Here is a 26,394-nt window from a genome sequence, read left to right as displayed (position 1 = left end):
TTCTATTTTTTGAACAATGACAATCTTTGGCCAAGCAGAATCGCCCCTCAAAGGCCTTCTGGTTTCTGTTCTTCCCAACAGGGGTTTAAAGAAGTATATTCCCAAATCGCCATTGTGCTCCCAATTATGCTAAATCCAAAAGAAGATGATTTAACTTTATTTACAGTTACCAAGTTCCTCTGGCTTTTTACTCCCTGAGAGGGAAAAATGTAAAAGATAATAAAATAAAATAAAGACTATCATTCTAAGCCAGGGGTCAGCAAACTAAGCCCACCACATGTTTTTGTAAATAAAGTTTCATTATAACACAATCCCCTTCATTTCGCTTAGGTATTTCCTATGGCTGCTTTGATGCTACAACGGTAGAGTTGAGTAGTTGGAACAGACATCCAAGCCAAAACTACCTGGCCCTTTACAGAAAAAGTTTACACTAGGTGGTCTCTTATCAAAGCTCCATTAAGACCTGGATTTTTAAAACCTGATGCAAGTATTTCAAATTACTGATATTCAAATAATTTACATAATTTTTTTCAAAGGCATTAATTTAAAGCCGGAAATGATGGTAGCTCACAAAGTGCAGATCTGAGCACAGGGGTTTCTGGGCTTGTCTGCATCCATGATCACACTGACTTGGGAAAAAGAGAAAGCTAAGGGGCTAGAGCCAAAGCACGGCTGGGTGGCAGGAAGGGCTCAAAGATGAGAGATGTGTTCTCTAGAAAGAGTCTGGAACAAGAACTGGACATGGGTCCTTCTATGAATGAACATGAAGATGGAAAATTTGGTGGGAGGCCACAATTTGGCCTGGGCAGAGGTGGAAAAAACAGAACAAAAGCTTGTCAAAACATAGCCACCGCCTGGCAGCTTCCTACACACCCGAGCGTTAGTTACCGTATCCAATTCCCCGATTGCTGGCTCTGTTCACACCAGCCTCGCCCTGTCTCCCTCATGAGGGCCTCACCGGAAACCAGCAACTGCGGTTGGTGCTCTGCTGGGTTGAGAGTTTCAGCTGGCGCCCCAGGCCAACCCAGCACAAAGCGGTGTGCATGCGTGTGTATGTACACGCACTCCCACCTCAGCAGCCCCGGCACCTGCTAGAACAGCAGTTGCTGGGGGTTTCTGCAGCCTCACAGGCAGATGGCATCAGGGGACAATCTGCAAACATTGCCAGCCTGAGCCGCATGAAAGGATGCTTTCTTAGTGATGGCTGCCAGCCTGTTATGGCTCTAGAAGTAAACAAGGCACCATGGGGCCTCATTCCCCAATGGTTGCTTCTTTGGGGGTAGAGCAGTTGCTCAAACATCACTCTCCACTGTAGGGCGGGTATGACTGTGCAAACACAAATTTCCCACCTAGACACAACATAACGCAGTGATACAACATCCAATTTTGCCAAGGAGTAATTCAGAGAAATTCAGTGGGTTGCAGGTGACATGGTAAGCACTTGCTTAGCACTAACCACGATGCAGTTAGGCAGGGGTGAGGGGGTGCAGATGTTTGACAGACTGGGGTGGTCACTGGAGAAGGCCTGAGAAGCTATGGTTGTCAAGAATGTTCACACCCAAGGCTTCAGAGCAGCAACCCGTGAGCTTTGAAGGACTGATCTCACCATGCAGGTGCTTAAGGGCTGAGAAACCAGCAACAGGAGAGAGGTTGGTTCATAAGTTTCAGATTCTGTTGTTCCCTCAATGATTGTTCCCACTTGCCAGATACATAAGCCTCAGGATGACCTAATTTCTTAAGTTGCTTGTTAGATTCAAGCAGGGAGGAGAAAACTTAAAATATGCCCTGCATTTTTCCAAAGAAACCAATCAGACATGTAGGCATGGCAGTGCATCCTGCAGACTCTCCATCTGCCGAACACCCAGGTACACCAGGCTCAACGCAGTCCCACCCAAACCCAACATCGTGCCTCTAACCGGCCCCTTCTCTGGGAGAGACGAGAGTTATCTTGCTATCAGCCCGTCATCAACCCACTTACCCAGGCTGGAAAACTCAGTGTTAACTTTCATATCTAACCAGCCACCCAGTTGGGCTCTATCTACTTCCTCAATCTGTTTCTCTCCTTCCTCCCAAGCTGCCTTAAAAACATGAATACCAGGCAAGGAACCTGAATAGACATTTCTCCAAAGAAAATATACAAATGGCCAATAAACACATGCCAAGATGCTCAAATCATTATTCACTAGGGAAATGCAAATCAAAACCACAATGATATACCCCTTCATTCCCACTAAGATGGCTAGGTTTCTTTTTTTGTAAAGGAAAACAAGTGTTGATGAGGACGTGGGGAAATTGGAATGCTTGTACATTGCTGGTGGGAATGTAAAATGGTGCAGCCACTGTGGAAAACAGTATGATGGCTCCTCAAAAAGTTAAACACAGAATTACTGTATGACCCAGCAATTCCACTCCCAGGTATATACCCCAAAGAGTTGAAAGCAGGACCTAAACAGATACTTGTATGCCAACATTTACTGCAGCATTATTCACAACAGCCAAAAAGTAGAAACAACCCAAGTGTCCATCAACAGACGAATGGATAAACAAGATGTGGTATATACATACGATAGAATATTGTTCAGCCTTAAAAAGGAATAAAATTTTGATAATGCTACAACACGAATGAACCTAGAAAACATCATGCTAAGTGAAATAAGCCAGACACAAAAGGACAAATATTGTCTTATTCCATGTATATGAGGCACCTAGAATAGGCAAAATCATAGAGGCAGACATTGACTAGAGGTCACCAGGGAGTAAGGGGATGGGGGGATGAGAGTTAATGTTTAATGGTTATGGAGTTTCTATTTGGGGTGATGAAAAGTTTTGGAAACAGACAGTGGTGACAGTTGCACAACATTGTGGATGTAATTAATGCCACTGAATTGTACTTTTAAACGGTTAAAATGGCAAATTTTATGTTATAGATATATTTTTACCACAGTAAAAAATACACATGAATACCAGCTTACATTTGAGAGCTTGCCATGTGCCAAAGCTTCCTCTAAGAGCCGCACCTGGATTGCAACTTTTAACCTGCATAACAGCCCTATTCACAGATGCACACACCAAGTCACAGAGAGCTAAGGAAACCTGTCCGAGGTCAAACAAGTAGGCGTCAGAATTGGAACTCAACCTGTCTAGCTTCAGAGCTCATCTCTTAACCACTCTTCCCCCCAAGTCCTGCCTGCCTCCAGTCCCTCCCCTGCCCTCTCAACCTCCACACTGCCTCAAGGGACACTTTCCTAAAACAACTGTCTTCTCTTGTCACTTTCCTACTGAAACCCTCCAGTTACTTCCAAAAGACCACAGGGCAAGCTCTTTCCTTCAAAAAGTTTTCAAATTGCACAGCAAGCCACACGTCCCTGTGTACTCACTTCTGGCTCAAACTGTCTGACATACATGCTGACCCCAGGGTACTGATTACCATGCAAATGCAAGGTAGGAGTGCATTTTTTGAACACCCTGATGTTCACAGACATCTGATGTCATGGACTCCTATTGGTAGGCTCCAAAAATAGGTGACGATGCCGATAATGACACAACCTTACACTGGCAAGGGCTTATATAAATTAAAGTGCTTTAACAGATCTCTTTTCGCTTGCTCCTCACAATAACACTGTCATTTTGTTACTGAAAGAAATCCTGATTTTTCTAGACTGATATATTTTTGCAGACAAGAATCATGAAACTGAGTCAGAGAGGATGCAAGACCATCAAAAGGCTACAAGGCTAGTAGGGGGCAGGGCAGGCCACGGGACCCAGCTGCGGGCCTTCTAGGCAGAGCTCTCCTGCTTACACCTCACCTCCCAGGAAGAACCAGTGTCATGGCTATAGCAGGGAGAGGCAAACTCACCCCACTGGTGGCTCCAGTGGAAAATTTCACTTTCCTCCACATCTAAAGAATCTAATTTATTGCTTTATCCATAAGCTCATAAGTACAAAGGCTGAAATCCTTGAAGACCCTTATCATCCACACAAAAAAGCTCTTTGCTGCAAAAGAGGGTGGGACTTGGCAGTGCAGTAACTCCTGCCTGCCTACAGCTGCCAGCATCCCTGTACCTGGAGCTCTCCGAGGTTCTGATCCAGGTCATGGGACTCTAGACTTCCTGGGTATGAGCATTCCTTGCCCCCAACCCTCAGTCTCAGCTTTCTGACCACAAGGCCTAGACTTTTAACCATTTGTTAAGAACAGGGATCCTACTATCTCAGTGGTAGAGACTACACCCTGGACCAGAACTGTGGGCCACGGGGGCTTACAGAAATTCATACCTGCCCACATATATAAATCAGCAACGATTCTACTTGCTTTAAAACACAACAGAATAGTCGGGGTAGCAGCAAACCTCTTTAGGAGGTAAAGGAAACCCAGTTTATCTCAAATCTAATGCCTTAACAATGGAAACTCGGCTTGTACAGTAAAACTGAGCCCATCAATAAACTATCGATGCTCCAGTGACACTCAAGCTGTTGTCACAAGGACCCCCTGAGTGAAAGGAGAGGCGAATTCACACCATTTCTGCTTCCCAAAGCAGTATGCTGATCAGAGTCTGAGATGGCTTACCCACATCTGGAGGCCAAGAAGCCCCAATAATGCCACTCTAGCAAAAATTCTCTGTGACACATTTAGCAGCCTGCAAGCAGCAGCCTCACTGGGCAAAGCCATAATTTGTACACAACTGGAGCTAAACTAGCATCGTCTGTTTTCTGATAAGCGGAATTACCTGGATGTGGCTGGTAGCCAAGCCCAGTCAGCTACCTCTTTGCCTCTCCCTCTCCCCATCCATTACACACTATACAGGTGCTAGAGGGTTGGCTCAGTTGAACCTTAACTTCTTTCAATTAACCAACATACTACACAGTGAAACATCAGTGAAGGTCTGGTTGGGGGGCCTCTCCCTCCTCTCATCCTTTATGTCCTCTACCAACCTTGACACAAGTTAAGACAGAGGTATCACAGTGGACGGAAAAAACGCTGCTGTGAGTCAAAAAACCAGAAGTAGCCCTGGCATCATCATTTATCAGGTGGGTGACCTTGTTGGCAATAGTGAAAGCCTCTAAGCAGCTCTTCTGTCATCCCTAAAAGAAGTCTAATGCTAAATGCTTTGGCACTATCACAGAGGTGTCTTCAGGATTAAAGAGTGAATTGGAGAGTAGTATACAAATTGATTACTTATTGTCATTATTAATGTCATCATTAAATAGTAAGTGCTACAAAAAAAAAGATCTACACCTAATAACACAGATGCATGTTCACAGTCAGAATGCTGAGTGAAAGAAGCCAGACCCAAGAGATCACATACTGTACAATTCCATTTCTGTGAAGTTTAACAACCAGCAGAACTAATCAATGGTGAGCGATCTCAGAATAGCAGTTACCCTTGGGAAGGTACTGACTGGGAGGGGTACAAGACAACCTGCTGGGAGGATGAAAATGTTTTACAGTTTGGTCTGGGTGATGGTTTGCACAGGTGTACAAACACCTAAAAATTCATTGAGCTGTATTTCTAAGATCTCTGCACTTCACTGTATGCTATTTCAATGTAAAAAGAACAACATAAATGCGTAAACCAGAAGAATACAGATTCTTTTCAATCGAAATGTGCTAATATTTCATCCTAGGAGGTCAGAAACCGGAAAAGCTAGTGCTTGGGTGTTTTAATATTCATCTCACGGGGTGGAAAGCTTTCTGGGATCAATATTAAGGGGATAAATGGTCAGAACATGCCAGATGCACCCTACCAAGTAGGTGAACCAAGGGGCATCTCATCTAATTGACATAATCAGCTGAGTGGCTCAGCTCCCTCCAAGGCGCCCCTCCTCTCCACCTCAGCTGCTTTCCTCACATCTCAAAATAATTCCTTCTCTCCTGCCACCAAGAATACAGGCACACAGAGCAGGCTGGTGTCACTAATACCAGGGGAGCTTGGTGCTGCCCTGACCAGCAAGAAATGCTGGTCCCGGGCTTCCCTCGGCATTAGAGTGAGGGTGGGCAGGGTCCCCTAAAGCTCAGGGCTGATTCAGGGCAGGGAAAAGAGGCATTGTTTGTCAGCCTGCCCTCAAGTATGGTCTGTTTCTTTCTGAAGGGTAAGGTTTCCTTTAGAGCTAGATGTGGGTGTGGGATCACTAATACTAGTGCCCGCTACACTAGTTCATGGAAAATCTTTCTGCAAAATTACCATTGGCAGGAGATAAAAGGAAGTCACTAAAAACAAACCCTTACCCCAAATCTACTGATCAAGAGAGTTTTGAATAGATACAGAATCCTGGAAGAGCATAGCGCCACGCCCGCCCCTGCCACACACATGCATAATATCTTTCTGCCCGCTCCACACACAAAGGGCAAGTTTAAGAAGCAGCCACCCCATGAACATTCCCTGCTCACAGAGACTGTGCTTTCCCAGCATTTGTCTCCCTTCACAATAGGCTAGTCAGCCTCAAAACACCTGGGAAGACACGGCAAGTATCCGGAAAGTAATAGCAGACACCTAGGGAGCTTCAGCTCTATCTGTAAGACTCCATTTCTTTAAAAAAAAATACATCTCATTATCACAATATTTTTTGAAATACCCATGCCGCTGAACCACAAAATGCACCAAGTTCATTAGAAACAATTGTAAAGAAAATGTATATAAAATATCTGAAATAAATATGACAAAATATGAGGATATGATAAAGCAGAGTGGTGAGCACGCTGGTATTTGTTATTCAGTTTCTGTCTTTTTCCAACGCTTGAAATATTTCATAACTTCCCCTGAAAAGTACATAGTGAAACCACATTGATGTCTCATATCACAATGGCTTTCTTACATTTCCAAATTTCACTGCCACTTAGAAAAGTGCTCTGACATATCATAAAGACACCTAAGATATTTTCAGCTCAAAAACTAATTTTTAAAAAAGTAACAGGATACCTATTGTTATGTCTCTATGTAAATCTTCAACTGCATTATCTACACTATCATATATTTGCAGTATTATCTCCCAAGAATCACCAATAGCACAAGCCCAGGCAAGAGGCTCTTGACCGGCAGGATGGGAATGAATGCTGCTGCAAACAGCTCAGCCAGTGCTAGATTCTGGACAAATATAAGACCGGCTACTTTCATGTTCTGAAGAGATGACATAGCTTCCTGATGTAAGGCACAATTACCTGCATGACAGTCAATGCCTTTATATATGCCCATGCCCTGCTAAACAGCTAGATTATTACCATTGGATCAAAGGGTATCAATACTAACCAACTGTTTGTACATGCTTTAGTGAGCACTTAATAAATATTTGTCAGGGCTTCCCTGGTGGCGCAGTGGTTGAGAGTCCGCCTGCCGATGCAGGGGACACGGGTTCGTGCCCCGGTCCAGGAAGATCCCACATGTCGCAGAGCAGCTGGGCCCGTGAGCCATGGTCTCTGAGCCTGCGTGTCTGGAGCCTGTGCTCTGCAATAGGAGAGGCCACAGCAGTGAGAGGCCCGCGTAACGCCAAAAATAAAAAATAAAAAATAAATAAATAAATATTTGTCAAATGAATGGCCAATTTCGCAGAGTGTTATGGGCAAGATAGCTATGTACAGGCAAGGGGGGGTATTTTCAATTCAACCCAAAGCTATGACAACATGGAAACCTGTATCATCCCTACAATGATACAGCTGGTGTGCACTGGATCACAATCACCTTCTCACCTAAGAGGATACAGATCTGGCTTAAGAGTGGTAGGAAGAAGATAGAGTAAGAAAATTCACACAGTGCCTCATTTTTTTAAACAAGCAATACCATTTCTTTTTAGACTATGAATATTAGATATTCAAAATAAATTTACTCATTTAAAAAGTAAACCTTAAAAACACTAGAAGAAAACATGAGAGAAAGATTTTTCAATCTCAGAGTGGGAAAGACTTTGGACTCTGACACAGAATCCAGAAGCCACAAAAGAAAAGGTTGATGAATTACAGAAAACTATAAATACAACATAGAAAAAAAAGTTTATCAAGAAAGACAAAAGTCAAAGTGCGAGAATATTGCCTGTTATAAAGACAGACCTCTTTCCACAAAGTATCAGCAAAGAGATCAATAACCCCACAAAAAATAGCAAAGGACAATTCATAGAAAAAAAAAATGACTCAAACACATGAAAAGATGCTTAACCACGCTCATAAGAGAAATGCAAATTACAGTGGGATTCATCTGACCATATCTGTGCAGTACTCACTACAAAGAGTGACTGAATCCTTTTGGCTATTTTCTTAAATGAAAATTGTAGCATTTACACCTTCTGTGTTAGAATGTTTACACAGCATGTAGCACAGTGCCTGGCATACAACTGGTACTCACATAGAGAATAAGTATGAGAGATACAGAGAACAGCAAGCACAAAACTCTCCAGAAGCTGACAGTCTATACAGAGAGGGATGTAAATAAGTTCTTAATTACGAGATACCATTTTTTCTTGATATTAAATATCATAAAGTTTCTCAATGGACCTCTCTGATACCCACTGGATTTCTTAGCCCTACTGCTGCAAGATATAGGGGTTTTTTTGTTGTTGTTTTTTGTATTTTTTTTTTTCGGTATGTGGGCCTCTCACTGTTGTGGCCTCTCCCGTTGCGGAGCGCAGGCTCCGGACACGCAGGCTTGGTGGCCATGGCTCACGGGCCCAGCTGCTGCGTGGCATGTGGGATCCTCCCGGACCAGGGCATGAACCCGTGTCCCCTGCATCAGCAGGCGGACTCTCAACCACTGCGCCACCAGGGAAGCCCCAAGATATAGTTTTTATCTGTCATATCGACAACAATCAAAAAAATTGGTAATATAATGTTGGCAATGATATAGAGAAAGATACCCACTCATACTTTCCACTGAGAGTATAAACTGATGTATAAATTGGTACAACCTCTGTGGGAAGCAATGTGGCAATTATCTATCAAAACTTTAAATGCCTACACCTTTTGACTCAGTATTTCCACTTCTAGGAATTTAAACTGCAAATACACTTGCACATGTGCAAAGTGGCATATGTACAAGATTAAGATTACAGCATTGCTTAACTTAGCAAAAGACTGAAAGAATGTAAACGTGTGTTAGTAGAGAACTGGTTCCATGAATCCACACCATGCAATTCTCTCCAAGAATGAGGCTGGTCCATAAGTGCCAATAAGAATATACACCGAGACATGTTACTAGGTAAAAAGCCTAATAATGTATGCAAGCATTTGTGTGAGTTTGTATGCATGCCTCATTGTGTAATACAGAACAACAAAATGATAACTGAGGCTGCCTTCAGAGGGGGAAACAGGGTGGCTGAGAGACAGGGAAAACATATTTTGTCCCTTTTAATTGGTACCATGTGCCTGTGTTAGCTATATAAAATTTTAACTGACTTAAAAATTAATAATTAAAATGTGTTTACTATTTCCCAATCATTAGACTATTGACTGCTACTTTTTCTGCAAACAAGGGATAAATTGACACTGCCCCCTAATATAATTTGGTTATATCATTTCCACTGCTAATTTGAAAGATCCCAACATAACAGTGAGAGCAGTATATATGAACAGATACAAAGCTTTAAAGAAAGCTCTTCAGTCCATATATTTCATCAAGAAGGGGACACAGGAAAGTTAAGATGTGGGAGAAACCATGCCAGGCCCAATCATCGTTTTTTCAATTATTTCATACAAAATTCAATATTATGGAAACATAACTATAATTAATGGCATGACAATAACCGATAGACAAATAAAATGCATATAAAGAGGCGATATTAAATCTTTCTTGTAGTTTTATCATGGGGAGAATACATTCTGCTTTGGTGCCCAGAGTTCAAGTTACAAGAGTTAAACAGTTTGGGATTGGTTGATTATACTCAAAAAGGTTAATTAAACAATGTCAAATTGAGCTCCCCAAGGAGTGGGCACTACCTCCATCAATCTCTTCCAGGAAAAATTTTAAATGTTTCTGATAGCATCATACCTACTCCATGAAACAGTACTATCTGAAACACATAAATTATTGGGTGTTTTGTTAGGTAAACAGCTCACTCTTGAAGAAAAAAAGATGAAGGGACATCCAAGGTCCAACAGCCATTTCTTCCATCTTTTTTTTCTGTCATCTTTTTAACAGCTTTGATGATGATTAAGAGCCTGTGTGTCTGTGGCCCTTTGTTGGATTCCTGACCACTATATGAATCCAAAAGTCTCTCTCTCAGCTACTTTGTAAGTGCCTCAGAGGTAAGAAATAGGTTTCACTCATCTTTCATCCCCAGACACTCAATAAATCTTGGTCAGCAGGCACTCAATAAATGTTAGCCATTATCATTAGCTCTATCATTCTTTTAACCATTATTTGAATACCTACTGTGTGTCAGATATAAATGAAAACAGTACATGCATCTAGCTGAATGTTAATTTTTACAGTCACAACCACTTGTAAGACTAATAATCTAATGGAAAAATACAAGGCAATCTACCTGAGAAAGGCTTCAGAGTAATGATCGTAGAGATGATCAAAGAACTCGGGAGGAGAATGGATGCACAGAGCAAGAAATTAGAAGTTTTTAACAAAGAATTACAAAATATAAAGAAAAACCAAACAGAATTAAAGAATACAAAAACTAAAATGAAAAATACACTAGAAGGAATCAATAGTAGATTAAATGAGGCAGAAGAACAGATCAGTGAGCTAGAAGAAAGAGTGGTGGAAATCACTGCTGGTGAACAGGAAATAGAAAAAAAGAATGAAAAGAATGACGACAGTTTAAGAGACCTCTGAGACAATATCAAGCCCACTAATATTCACATTATAGGGGTCCCAGAAGGATAAGAGAGAGAGAAAGGGCCTGAGAAAATATTTGAAGAGATAATAGCTGAAAACGTCCATAACCTGGAGAAGGAAGCAGTCACCCAAGGCCAGGAAGTACAGAGTCCCATACAGGATTAACCCACCAAGGAATACACCATGACACATTGTAATCAAAATAGCAAACATTAAAGATAAAGAGAGAATATTAAAAGCAACAAGGGAAAGCAACAAATAACATACAAGGGAACTCCCACAAGGCTATCAGCTGATTTTTCAGCAGAAATTCTGCAGACCAGAAGGAAGTGGCACAATATACTTAAAGTGATGAAAGAGAAAAACCTACAACCAAGAATACTCTACCCAGCAACGCTCTCATTCAGATTTGATGGAGAAATCAAAAGCTGTACAGACAAGCAAAAGCTAAAAGAATCCAGCACCACCAAACCAGCTTTACAACAAATGCTAAAGGAACTTCTCTAGGCCGAAAGGAAAAGGCCACAACTAGAAACAAGAAAATTACAAAATGGAAAAGTTCACTGGTAAAGGCAAACAAACAATAATGGTAGGATATTATCCACACACAAAGCTAGTAGGGAGGTTAAAAGACAAAAGTAGTAAAATCATGTGTATCCACAATAAGCAGTTAAGGGATACACAGAACAATTATATGTAAAATATAAAATCAAAAATAGTAATCGTGAGGGGAGGAGTGTACAAATGCAGGGTATCTAAAAGGTCTCAGAAATTATGAGATCAACAACTTAAAACAAGTGCATAAAAATAGAGACTCCTATACAAAAACCTCATGGTAACTGCAAAACAAAAATCTATAATAGATGTGCACATAAAAAAGAAAGAGGAATCCAAATGTAACAGTAAAGGTAGTCATCAAATCACAAGAGAAGAGAACAAAGAAAAAGAGGGGGGAAAAGACCTACAAAAACAAATCCAAAACAATTAACAAAATGGCAATAGGAACATACATATCGATAATTACCTTAAAAGTAAATGGCCTAATTGCTCCAACCAAAAGACACAGACTGGCTGAATGGATACAAAAACAAGACCCATATATTTGCTGCCTACAAGAGACTCACTTCAGACCTAGAGACATATACAGACTGAAGTGAGGGGATGGAAAAAGATATCACATGCAAATAGAAGTCAAAAGAAAGCTGGAGTAGCAATACTTATATAAGACAAAACAGACTTTAAAATAAAGACTGTTACAAGAGACAAAGAAGGATGGTAGATAATGGTCCAGAGAGAAAATCAATGAGGAAACACAGGCATTAAATGACAAATTAGGCCATATGGACTTAATTCATATTTATAGAGTATTCCATCCTAAAGCAGCAGAATACACATTATTTTCAAGTGCACATGGAACATTCTCCAGGATAGATCACATGCTGGGCCACAAAGCAAGCCTTGGTAAATTTAAGAAAACTGAAATCATATCAGCAAAAAGAGCATGCTTTTATCAGCAAAAAAGCATCTTTTCAGACCACAACGCTATGAGGTTAGAAATCAACTACCAGAAAAAAACTACAAAAAACACACAAACATGTGGAGGCCAAACAATATGCTACTAAACAACCAATGGATCACTGAAGAAATCAAAGAGGGATTCAAAAAATTCGTAGAGACAAATGAAAATGAAAACCCAATGATCCAAACTCTATGGGACACAGCAAAAGCAGTGCTAAGAGGGAAGTTTATAGCAAAACGAGCTTACCTCATAAACAAAAAAAATCTCCAATAAACAACCTTACCTTATACCTAAAGCAACTAGAGAAAGAAGAACAAACAAAACCCAAAGTTAGCAGAAGGAAAGAAATCATAAAGATCAGAACAGAAATAAATGAAAGAGAGAGTTTAGAAACAATAGAAAAGATCAATGAAACTAAAAGCTGGTTCTCTGAAAAGATAAACAAAATTGATAAACCTTTAGCCAGACTCATCAAGAAAAAAAAAGGGAAAGGGCACAAAAAAATAAAATAAGAAATGAAAAAGAAGTTACAACCAACGTCACAGAAATTCAAAGGATCGTAAGAGACTACTACGAGCAACTATATGCCAATAAAATGGATAACCTAGAAGAAATGGTCAAATTCTTAGAAAGGTATGATCTCCCAAGACTGAACCAGGAAGAAATAGAAAATATGAACAGACCACTTACCAGTATTGAAATTAAATCAGCAATTAAAAAACTCCCAACAAGCAAAAGTCCAGGACCAGATGGCTTCACAGGTGAATTCTACCAAACATTTAGAGAAGAGTTAAAACCTATCCTTCCTAAACCACTGCAAAAAAATTGCAGAGGAAGGAACACTTCTGCACTCATTCTATGAAGCCACCATCACAGTGATACCAAAACCAGACAAAGATATCACACACACACAAAAAGAAAATTACAGGCCAATATCACTGATGAACACAGATGCAAAAATCCTCAACAAAGTACTAGCAAACTGACTCCAACAATACACATAAAGGATCATACACCATGATCAAGTAGGATTTATCCCAGGGATGCAAGAATTTTTCAGTATCCACAAATCAATCTATGTGATACACCACATTAACAAACTGAAGAGCAAAAACCGTATCATCTCAATAGATGCAGAAAAAGCTCTTGATAAAATTCAATGTCCGTTTATGATTAAAAACTCTTCAGAAAGTGGGCATAGAGGGAACATACCTCAACATAATAAAGGCCATAAATGACAAACCTACAGCTAACATCATACTCAATGGTGAAAAGCTGAAAGCATTTCCTCTAAGATCAGGAACAAGATGCCCACTCTCAACCCTTTTATTCAACATGGTTTTGGAAGTCCTAGCCACAGCAATCAGAGAAGAAAAAGAAATAAAAGGAATCCAAACTGGAAAAGAAGTAAAACTGTCACTGTTTGCAGATAACATGATGCTGTACATAGAAAATCCTAAAGACGCTACCAGAAAACTACTAGAGCTCATCAATGAATTCAGTAAAGTTTCCTAGAGTAATGGAAATAAAAACAAAAATAAACAAACGGGACTGAATTAAACTTAAAAGCTTTTGCACTGCAAAGGAAACCATAAACAAAACGAAAAGACAACCTATGGACTGGGAGAAAATATTTGCAAACAATGTTACCGACAAGGGATTAATTTCCAACATATACAAACAGATCATACACCTTAATATCAAAAAAGTAAACAACCCAATCTAAAAATGGGCAGAAGACCTAAACAGACATTTCTCCAAAGAAAACATACAGATAATCAACAGGCACATGAAAAGATTCTCAATAGGGACTTCCCTGGTGGCACAGTGGTTAAGAATCCACCTGCCAATGCAGGGGACATGGGTTCGAGCCCTGGTCCAGGAAGATCCCACATGCCGTGGAGCAACTAAGCCCATGTGTCACAACTACTGAGCCTGCACTCTAGAGCCCGTGAACCACAACTACTGAAGCCCGTATGCCTAGAGCCCGTGCTCTGCAACAAGAGGAGCCACTGCAAAGAGAAGGCTGCACACCACAAGGAAGAGTAGCCCCGGCTCGCCACAACTAGAGAAAGCCCGCAGGCAGCAACAAAGACCCAATGCAGGCAAAAATTAATTAATTCATTTTTAAAAAGATTCTCAATATCGCTAATTATTTGAGAAATGCAGATCAAAAGTACAATGAGGTATCACCTCACACCAGTCAGAATGGTCAGCAGTAAAAAGTGTACAAATAACAAATGCCTGGAGAGGGTGTGGAGAAAAAGGAATCCTCCTATGCTCTTGGTGGGAATGTAAATTGGTGCAGCCACTATGGAGAACAGTATGGAGGTTCCTTAAAAAACTAAAAGTAGAGTTACCATATGATCCTGCAATCCCACTCCTGGGCATATATCCAAAGAAAACTCTAATTCAAAAAGATACACACACCCCAATGTTCATAGCAGCGCTGTTTACAATAGCCAAGACATGGAAGCAACCTAAATGTCCACCAACAGATGAATGGATAAAGAAGATATGGTATATATGGTGTAAGATATACACCATATCTTCTCTACCATATCCACAATATTCCAGTGTGTGTGTGTGTGTGTGTGTGTGTACACATACACACACACTGGAATATTACTCACTCATAAAAAAGAATGAAATAATGCCATTTGCAGCAACATGGATGGACATAGAGATTGTCATATTAGTGAAGTAAGTCTTAAACATAAGACCTGATAGCATAAAACTCCTAGAAGAAAATGTAGGGAAGAAAATCATCAGTACTGGTCTTGGCAATAATTTGGGTACAAACAACTAAAGAAAAAAAATGGGACTACCACTCAAAAGTTTCTGCAACGCAAAAGGAACAATTAACAAAATCAAAAGACAATCTACATAATGGGAGAAAAATTCTGCAAACCATTTATCAGATAAGGGGTTAATCTCCAAAATATATAAAGAACTCAGTTAACTCAAAAAAAGAATCTGATTTTAAAATGGGCAGAAGAACTAAATAGACATATCTCCAAAGAGGACAAGAAAATGGCCAATAGACACATGAAAAGATGCTTAACCTAGGGGAAATGCAAATCAAAAGCACAATGAGATATCACCTCACACCTGTCAAAATGGCTATCATCAAGAAGACAAGGGACAACAGGTGCTGGCGAGGATGTGGTAAAAAGGGAACTCTCAAGTTGGTCCAACCACTATGGAAAACAATATGAAGGTTGCTCAGAAAATTAAAAATAGATCTACCATATGATTCAGCAATTCTACTTCTGGGCATATACCCAAAGGAAATGAAAACAGGATTTCAAGACATATATCCACTCCCATGTTTATCACAGCATTATTCACAATAGCCAAGATTACAGAAACAACGGAAATGCCCATTAGCAGATGAATGGATAAAAACTATGGGGTGCATATACACAATGGAATATTATTCAGCCACGAGAAAGGAAGATATCCTGCCATTTGCAACAAGATGGATGGCCCCTGAGCACATGATGCTAAGCAAGATAAGTCAGACAAAGACAAATACTGTATGATATCACTTATATGTGGAATCTAAAAATTCAACAAGGTCCTACTGTAAAGCACAGGGAACTATATTCACTCTCCTGAGATAAAACGTAACGGAAAAGAACATATAAAGAATGTACATATGTGTATAACTGAGTCATTTTGCTATACAGCAGAAATTAACATTATATTGTAAATTATACTTCAATAAAAAATAAATTAAAAAAATAAAAATAAAAAAGTTAAACCTATAAAAAACAGAGAGTAAAATGATGCTTGCCAGGGGATGGGGGTGGTGATAAGAGTGACAGTGTTTAAAGGTACAAATTTGTAATGAGAAGTAAATAAGCCATAGAGACCTAATCAATAGTATAATGAATACAGACAATAATACTGTACTGTGATTATGTAATGTGATAAATATCGCTACACTGGCCACCATATTACAATACACAAATGTATCAAAGTAACACGTTGTACACCTTAAACTTGCACAATGTTACACATCAAATTTATTCAATTTTTAAAAGGGGGGGTGCTGGGTGAGGACTGATTACTGGGCAGTCCTGTAGCCAAGCCTGACATTACAGCACGCTCCGCCCACAAACCGTGTACATTCCTAATGCTGCGCTTCCCTTGCTCCAAAAGGTCAACTTCCATAAACTGCCATTTAAAAGAGGAGAGACAAGGAAAATGACCATAGAGTAAACTTCCAGAAGGGACTAGTGTGAGAGCCAACAATTTGAAAGCCACTCCCAAGTAAAGAAATCCTTGAATTTTTACCAACAAAAAAGCACCTGTTTACTGGTTGTTGAAAGATTGTTTACACACATTTCCATCCAGGATCACTCGATTGTCAAGACTACATTATTCCAAGCCTGTGACAAAACAGTGTCATTTCTTGCTCATTTCCTGATTAAAGCTTTTAGACAGCTGGGCATTCTCATTTCTCAGAGCTGTAGGGAGCTATGCAAATTTCCACACAGCAACTCCAAGATCATTAATCTAAGGAAAGCATGTGCCAACAGAATACCAGATTTTATGTTGTTTCAGTAAAGAGGAGGAGGGGCAGGTTAATCTAATTACCCTGTGTGTGGTCACCTGACTGTGGTTAACAAAAAGATCAAATGCTAAACTGTACAATCAGCAGCAAACTGCTAAGTAATGAGGCATTTCATATTACAAAAGGAGTGGGAAGAGGGGGGTGAAATTCTTACATTTCTTGGAAACAGATACTGTAGCAATAAAAATAATCATACCAAGCTTACAGGAATGATAGGTGGAGCATTTTAATTATCACAAGGAGTTAGAAGCGTAACTATAAATCAGTCTCTTTCTCTCTCTCTCTCTCTCTCTCTCTCTCTCTCTCACACACACACACCCCCACACACGCACGCACGCACATGCACTTGCACATGTACACATGGCACACACAGTAAGACTGGAAGATACTACTAGCAAAGGATGGCTAACTAGGGCCGAAGTCATCAGCAACGAGAAACAGGCGGGCACTCATAATTAGACTTACTGTACAGCCATGACCACGCATTTGGCTCTCAGGCCCCACTACTGATATTTCTCTTTCCATTAAGGAGCAGCTGGGCTTGGAAAGGTAGCGGCACTGGCTCAGGAAGCTGACACTTCAGCTCAAGTTCTGGCTCTGACACTGCTGAGGGCGTAACTTTCGGTGCCTCACTTTTGTTAGCTGTCAAATGGGAGATTAAAATATTCTGAAGATCAAATGAGATCTTGTGGATAAAGGCACAGCCTCTGGGTCCCAAGGTTGTCAGGCTCTGATTATCAGCAAGAGAGGGAACCCCACCCACCAACCAGTACAGGGCCAGGTACTGAGGGGTAATGAGTATTAAAAGGGAAAAACTTCCTAGTATAACAACTCCTAAGTGCGGCTGGTCTGGCAGAAGTCTCAAAAATGTATTTCCAGGACTTCCCTGGTGACGCAGTGGTTAAGAATCCGCCTGCCATTGCAGGGGACAGCAGTTCGATTCCTGGTCCAGGAAGATCCCACATGCCGTGGAGCAACTAAGCCCATGCGCCACAGCTACTGAGCCCGCGCACCACAACTACTGAGCCTGTGCCCTAGAGCCCGCACGCTGCAACTCCTGAGCCCACGTGCCACAACTACAGAAGCCCGCGTGTCTAAGCCCGTGCTCTGCAACAAGAGAAGCCACTGCAATGAGAAGTCCAGGCACTGCAACGAAGAGTAGCACCCGCTTGCCGCAACTAGAGAAAGCCCACACACAGCAACAAAGACCCAACACAGCCAAAAATAAATAAAATTTAAAAAAAAAATTTTTTAACGTACTTCCACGCGCTCTCTCTCAGAAAGCTATTAGGAAAGTGTGTTCTACCAAATCAAGCGAGTAAAATGAGAGAGAGGAGGATCCAGGACCCAGGGTAGGCAGTAATGAGGGAGAGGTGACGGGGATTTCCTGGCTGACCACCAGGTAGCAGCTTCAAAAGTGAGCAGTTCAGCTGCAAGGCACTGGTGCTCTTCCAGGCAGGGGAGGGGAGGAAAGAGAAGTAGAGGGGTGGAGTGAGGCGGTGAGGGGGAGAGGAGACAGAGGGAGAGAGGGACTAAGGGGCATTTCATAGAACTGTTTCGTTCAGGGTCCGAGAAGATTTGGATATCCTAGGACAACTCAACAAACAAACAAAATTATTATCTCTAGGGAAAATGAAGTTACATAAGGAAATTAATTACAGTATATTCAAGCTTCAATCAATGTCAACATCGCTATAGTAATGAACACATTAAATAGAGATTAAACCAAAACCTAAGATATGAGCAAATACAGGGAGGATGGCATATGGGGGTGGTGGTGAAAGAGCTAAATTCTTCAACTACCATCACAGGTAACAGAAAACGTCCTATAAGTGACAAAGCAAGAGATAGCAGCACTTGCCGATTATTTAGAAGTAGAGCAGCAAATACTAGAAACAACAGCTCGAACTGAAAAGTGATTGTCTGTTAAAAGTAAGACAGGGACATGAGAAGGGACAAGGAGCTGCTGTTTACTCAAATAGGACTTTTAAAGCATATACACACACATACGTACACGCACACACGTATATATTATACACAAATATTATACATATACATTATATATACCATATAACTTTGATTAAAAAGTTAACAATTTTAGAGGCATACATGCTTGTCCCCCCAAAATAAATCAAACAGTAAAAGAGGGTATAAAGCAAAAGGTAAAGGTATACCCATTCCCTTGAAAAATCTCATTCTTCCTCCTCTAGGAACCATTAATGAGTAGTGTGTGTGTGTGTGTGTGTGTGTGTGTGTGTGTGTGTGTGTGTGTGTGTGTGTGTGTGTGTGTGTCCCCAGGTGCGTCCCTACTTGTTTTTAACACAAATGGACTCATACAGTACGCAGTGTTTCCTTTGTTGAAGCAGCACAGAATCCAACTCTAGAGTATACCAGTATCAGAGCGGACGATCTGGCTGTGAGGGAAAGGAGATTACAGAACATGGAAGTCTGACCAATCAGAAACACCCAAATTAAAGGGTGCTAAATCCGAGCTGGGAGCAAGGGGAAGCGGGGGAAATGGGAGGGTGGGAAATCAGAGGGCAGACACCTCCTTGAGGACATGCGGACACTGCCTCTGCCTTCCACTCCCCCAGATGGACGCATGGGGAGCCACGTGTTTGTCACCATACCATAAACGGAAGTACACCCACTGTCACCGCTGGCTCTCTGGCACACTGAAGGAGAAAAAGACTTGTGGCACATCAAACTTCGGCTGTTTCTGAGGTCTGGCAGAATCTCCACTGCCACGTATGCCATGGGGACTCAGCGGGTAGAGACTGGAGCATAAAATATACACCTCACATCAATATATACCTCATCTGCTCCTGCCCTGAGGCCATCCCCCTTCTGCTAAGCTTCTGTATCTTTGGCTGGTTAAATGGATAACTTATGTGAACCTGGAGCTGAAGACAGTCCTCTTTCCTCCAGGATATAACCCACATAAAACCAGGCAGTTGTCTCTAGTCTTCAGCAATTACAAACAATACTACGTCAAGCATCACTGTGTCTGTAACTTTGCACACATATGCAAGTGTAATTAGGGACAAATTCCCCAAAAGTGAAAGCTCTGGGTCAAACAAACATTTGGTGCATCCTTACTTTTAACAGATAAATTAAAACTGGCTTCCAAACAGTTTGTCTCAATTACACTCCCACCAATAGCATGAAAGAGTGCTGGTTTCTCCATACTGGGTATCTTTAAACTTCTTAATGTTTGCCAGTGTGTTAAGAGAAAATGATATTTAATTTACATTTCTTTAATTAGTAAAAATAAGGTTGATCAGCTCTTCATATGCTTACCATCCATTTGACTTTCTTTTCCTGAGATCTCCTAGATTTAACTCTATGGCATTCAGGACACAGTAACAGAAGAATACAGGAAAGGGCATGCAACATCACTCTTAAATCCTTTTGCCAAGGTTATTAAGTCCCAACTATGTGCCAGGCCCTTCATCATGCAGTGGGGTTCAAGACGGCCCCTGATCTCCAGGGCCTCACCACCTAGCAAGGCTGGAAACCCAAGTGGAATGGGCATGCACACCAGCTCTTAACAGCGCTTACCTCAAACGAGGTACTAACCTCCCTGAACTGAATAGTCCTTATACTAGTTTCTTACCAACAAAGTGGATTTATTCTCTTAAAGTTCTGGAGGTCAAAAGTCCAAAAACTGTCTCACTGGGCTAAAATCGAAGTGCTGGCAGGGCCGAGTTCCTTCTGGAAGCTCTAGGGGAGATGGTTTCCGTGTCTTTCCCAGCTTCTAGGGGTTGCCAGCATTCCTTGGCTTATAGCCCCTTCCTCCACCTTCAAGGCCAGCAGTGTAGAATTGTCAAAGCTCTTTCTTTCTGATCTCTGCTTCCATCGTCACAGACACTGATCCTCTCACTTCCCTCTGTTTTTTTTTTTTTTTTAATTTTAGTGTGGTCAATTACACATAACAGAATTTACCACCTTAACCATTTCTAAGTGTACAGTTCCGTAGTGTTAAGTACGTTCACATGGTGTGCAACCAGTCTCCAGAACTTTTTCATCTTGCAAAACTGAAACTCTGTACCCACTAAACAACAACTCCCCACTCCTTCCTCCCCCCAGCTCCTGGTAACCACTGTTCTCCTTTCTGTCTTTAGCAGTTTGACTACTTTAGATACCTCATGTAAATGAAATCATACAGTATTTATCTTTTTGTGACTGGTTTACTTCACTTAGCATAATGTCCTCAGGGTTCAACCACAATGCAGCATGTGTCTTCTTCTGAATAGTATTCTATTGTATGGATATACCACATTTTGTTTACTCATGTATCCATTGACGGACATTTGAGTTGCTTTCACCTTTTGGCTACTGTGAATAATGTTACTATGAACATGGGTATACAATATGTTTTTGAGACTCTGCTTTCGATAATTTTGGATGTACATCCAGAAGTAGAATTGCTGGATCATACAGTAATTCTATTTTTAATTTTTTGAGGAACCGCCATACTATTTTCCATATTTACTGCACCATTTTACATTCCCACCGACAGTACACAAGGGTTCCAATTTTTCCACATCCTCACTGGTTCTTGTTACTTTTTTGTGTAACAGTCATTCTAATGGGTGTAAGGTGATTTCACTGTGGTTTTGATATGCATTTCCCTAATGATTAGTGGTGTCAAGCATCTTTTCATATGCTTATTGACCAACTGTAAATCCTCTTTGGAAAAATGTCCATTTAGGTCCTTTGTCCATTTTTAATCAGGCTATTTGGGAGGGAGGGGGTTGCGGTTGCTGAGTTACAAGAGTTCTTTATTATTCTGGATATTAACCCCTTATCAGACATATGATTTGCAAATATTTTCTCCCATTTCATTTTATTTTCACTCCGTTGATTGTGTTCTTTGATGCACAGATGTTTTTAATTTTTATATAGTCTAATTTATCTATTTTTATTTTTGGTGCCTTTATGCCTCCCTCTATAAGAACCCTGGTGATTTTAATCTCCCTATCTAAAGAGCCTTCACCTAATCACTGTTGCAAAGTCCCTTTTGCCACATAAGGTAACATATTCACAGGTTCTGGGGATTAGAATGTAAGTGTCTTCGGGGAGCCATTATTCAGCCTATCTCATCTTTTAAATGAGAATAATGGCAGCATATAACTCAAGGGTTGTTACGACAACTGAATAAAATAATACATGAACTGAGCTTAGAACACTGCCTGGTAAATGTTGGAGGTTATTATAAAACAATACAAAGTGCTACAGGAGAGTAAGGGTACTGGTAAGAATAGAAGCTGGGGCCATTCATTCTGCCTGGAGAGAATGAAATGCCTTCCCCAAAGGGATAGCATACCAATTTGGTGATAAGAAATGAGCAGGATTTGGAGGGTCTGAAAAGGGAGGCCAAAAGGGAAAATTCTGAACTTTCTTCCACATTCTTACATTGGCATTAACATCTCAGAAATCTTGTTTCTTTCCCAAGAAGCCACATCTGCTTTCAGACAGGAGCTACACGGTGATTGATATACATATATATGTATATGTATATATACTTTTAAATTTACTTATTTATTAGGAAACACAGCTCAATTTCTGAGTCTCTCTTTAGTAAACAACTCACAAACTTTTCCCCAGCAAACTATTTTTAGAGGAGAAAGGGATTTTTTTAAAAGGATCGGCAGCAGCTCACATTTATAAAATTTGTCCTTAAAGCTTAAAAACGGATCTAAAAATCTGGTGACAGCCCTGCCCCACCCTCATCCCTCAACACCAGAAAGGCAGGCATAGCATGCTTGAGACTCTGGGTTTTTAAAGCTAGCCTCTGCTTGGCAGCTCTTCTCCCTGGAATGTTCACAGTAAATAGCAGGTGGATGCAACAATGAAGGAAAATAATCTCTATTGCAGTTATTCTCGTTTCTCCTTTCATACATGCTGGGAAGCTGCAATAATTAACTGGCTGAGATGTTGAACAATTTCTCAACTTGCCCTTGTCCTCTCATGATCAACCTTCTCCCTGCCCCCACCACTGATAAGAGAAACTTAGCTTCGGTTCCAGCAGAGCTTCGGTATTTCTTCTGTGGAGGTTAATTTGCTCTGAACCCAGGGCACGCTGGGGAGCCCGACAAACGAGCCGTGTGGTTTTCGGCCACACATAGGAGACGTGCTGATAACAATGTATCGCACTTTTATCAATTTTCCAATCGACTGCAATCAAACACGAAACACATAGACACGTAAAACACACATGCCACGTGGTTGCAATTTATGAGATTTTTACCCAGCAACAAACACAGATGCAGAGAACTGCAGGATTTATTATCCTCCTGAGACATCTTGTTCTCCGCCCATTTGGGCCAATCAGCTATAATCATGCCAGCTCAACAAAAAAAGGCACTGCCAAAAGGTTCAATACATAAAGGGCATGCTGGTGACTCTGTTTTAAGGCTCCGTGATATGTTGGAGGGGAAAAAAGTGCATGGTAATACGTAGGGTTCAAACAAAATTAACAGCATCATTTTATAATTCATACCCCCACCTTATAAATGAGAGATCTGAACTCAATACATGTTGCCCATGACCCCACTAATCATTCAGAGTGAGGCTAAAATCCACCCAACGTAACTGACTCAGCCCCATAACCAAATAGCATGTATCATGGGCATTCCCAGACGCACGGAACAATTTTGGCTGGCATCTGTCTTAGAGCTCAGACAATATGAGCAAAGAATTGTGTTCTCCTTGACGGCAAAGAAACATACAAAATACTTATTTGTGGTGTCTATGTTCGGAAAAACAGAATATGCTGAATTTTCAACATGAAATAGATGTTCACAATAGGAAGATTAAAATGAAGCCAAAGTGTTCCAAGACTGATACCCAGTTCTGCATTTTCTGATGAGTAATCCCATGGCCTGATTTAAGAGTCAACACAGGAGTACAACATTAATTATTTCAGACACTTCCAACATCCACAAAAGCCTAGATGTGACTGTTGAAGCATTCGGGTTGAAATGTCGGCGAGAATTCAGCATTTTACATCTTGTTTTCCTGTCAGCCCAAGATCAGTACGGAGTTTGTTAATTAGTAAGATCCATGTAAAGTTTCCTGTCTTGAAAATAGATAAACCTCTTGCTAAGTAAAAAGAGGCTCTCCACTCTATTTATAATTTATTTTCATTGCAAATAATCAGTGCATGTTTTTGCTCCCTTTCAAATCAATATTATTATTGATTTAGCATCACTTGGCAAACAAATAGAAGGAAACAAAAGTCTTAACTACTTTCTAGGCAAAAACACCCAAAGCCACGGTGCTATTTGTAAGGCTGACGTTACTCATGACATAAATGCCAAAATGCACATGGGGCACTTCATGTCTTTCTCAAGTAGAAGATGTTTAATACAGTGTGTGCTTGTAGTAAGTCAAAAGATTGAACTCTCACATTCCAACGTGAGCATGGAGTAATAAAGATAAATAAAACCCCTAGGAAAGTCTCCAAACAAGGCAGCCATTGGCTTTAATCTTCTCTCTAATCAATATTATGAAGCATTTCTAAACAGCAGATAAGACATACAATATCATACAATCAGAGATCAAAATCCAGAATGTTATGCTTTCCAAGTTCTTAGGTTGAAATCCAACTATGATAATAATCTCAGCCCACAATCCTCCTCGCCCACTTAAAATGTAAACATACAGTATAGACCAAGGGTTCTGACCCTGGGATTCATGGACAAACATCTAAATGTTAAAATGGGCAAAAGCTATGAATAACAGTTCACCAGAGAAGAACTACATATGATCAACAGACATATGAAAATATCAACTTAGTAGTAACCAGAGATGCAAATATCAAACAATGAGATTACACTGCAGGAGACACTGAATTTGTAAGGGAGATTCTAACCAGGGAATGGAGAACGGAGCCTTCTCCCACGCTACTGGTGGCAGTCCAAGTTGGCACACTTTGGCAAAGACCAGTTGGCAACAGGGATCACATGTCTTGGGAAAAAAAACGAAGCAGAAACCACTCATGCTCTAAACCCAGTAACTCGACATACAGGCACTCATCCAAGGGAACTATTTGCAGATGTGCTCAAAGGTGGATTTAAAGGATCACAATTTGCTCTTTATGAAAAAATTAGAGCAATCTGAGATATTAACAATTGGGACGCAATGAGGTAAGGCTTTGTGTTTTCCAAGTCGACTACTGAGAGTAGACGGGATGCCTAGGACCCCTCAAAGGCTATGGGGAGGGTAACCATGGACCGTGACCTTGAGACGATCGGCCTGGGTTCCCCACCCCTGCCTCAATGGTACGGCTCTGCTTCCATCTGACTTGCCTTTGAAGAGAGGGTTGTACAACTTCAAAAAGCTTGCAAAACATTACCAGTGTTATAGAAAATGAAGTGATACTATGTTAAACTTAAAAACTGGTTATAGTGAAGACTTGGTATCCAGGTAAAATGACGTTTTTTCTTTTAAGAGTGTATCTTTTTAGTGCACTATTTTTAATTTTTTTCCTTTGCTAATAAGCATTTGTTTTATTTTAGTTGTTTTATTTATTCTAAAAATAAAAATATTAATAGTTTTGAATACTTTAAAAAATTGGTTACAATTTTGTTATGTGTATTTTACCACAGTTAAAACCTTTTTTAAAAAATTGGCTGCAAAACACCACCTATAGTATGATCCCATTTTTGTAGGAAAATAATACTTATCCATGTTTAAGACAAATGACTGGAAAGTGAGAAAGTGAACTCTCAACTATGGTTATCTCTGGAAGGTGGGATGAAGATTATTTTCATCTCACATTCCTTTCTTCATTTTATAAATTTTAAACATGTCCATTACGAAAGAAAATACCTGTGTTGGTGGTAAAAAAAAAAAAAATTAAAGAAATTCAAAACAATGATTAAAGTGGAAGAGAAAAAGAGGGGAAATAGCTCAGGAAAGTTACTCAAATTACTTTTGATGACAGTCCTTTTTAACACTCAAGGTTATTGCCGACAATAGGAGAGTCCCTTCTGCTTCCAAGAGCAATGTTAGGAGAAATCCATTGCTAGTGGTGAACTCAAATAGCTGAAGAGCAATCGTTCAATAAAGGGAGTTCCCAGTCACCTCTAACGGCTTTGGGAAACTTTGGGACCGTCAAGGCAGAAGCAAGGGGAAAAAAGTGGAAGGAGAGAGGTCAAAGGAAAGATAGCAATCAGAAACCTCAGGCCAGAACAGCTCGGGGCCAGTTTTTAAATCTTCACGGGGAAAATTCTAGACATAATAAGGGATATTTTCTCAGCTTCCTGAGTCACCACCCACACTCCCTCATTTCCTCTCCTTTGCAACACTGAACACTGAACATGAAAATTAACGGGAGCTGTAATAATGACTCCCAGGAGGAATAGTTTCTGCACAAGAGAAAGTCAGAGAAAGCATTCAGAATTCTGGGAATATCCCATGGAGATGGGTGAGGGTGAAAGCAATGCAAAATGAGAAGTGCGGGGGTGGTTTGTCAGGGAAAGGGTGGGGCGGGGGGCGTGAGCTCCAAATTACACACA

General features: G+C 40.6%; 1 protein-coding gene across 17 annotated transcripts in view; it reads right to left on the bottom strand.

Annotated features, from left to right (window-relative positions):
• SH3KBP1 (SH3 domain containing kinase binding protein 1) overlaps positions 1-26,394 on the bottom strand; it is a 341,435-nt gene that overhangs the window by 210,503 nt on the left and 104,538 nt on the right. The gene's annotated exons all lie outside the window — the stretch shown is intronic.

This window comes from Kogia breviceps, chromosome X (genome assembly GCF_026419965.1).
Source record: "Kogia breviceps isolate mKogBre1 chromosome X, mKogBre1 haplotype 1, whole genome shotgun sequence".
Taxonomy (NCBI): domain Eukaryota; kingdom Metazoa; phylum Chordata; class Mammalia; order Artiodactyla; family Physeteridae; genus Kogia; species Kogia breviceps.
This window is presented reverse-complemented; position numbering and strand designations above follow the sequence as displayed.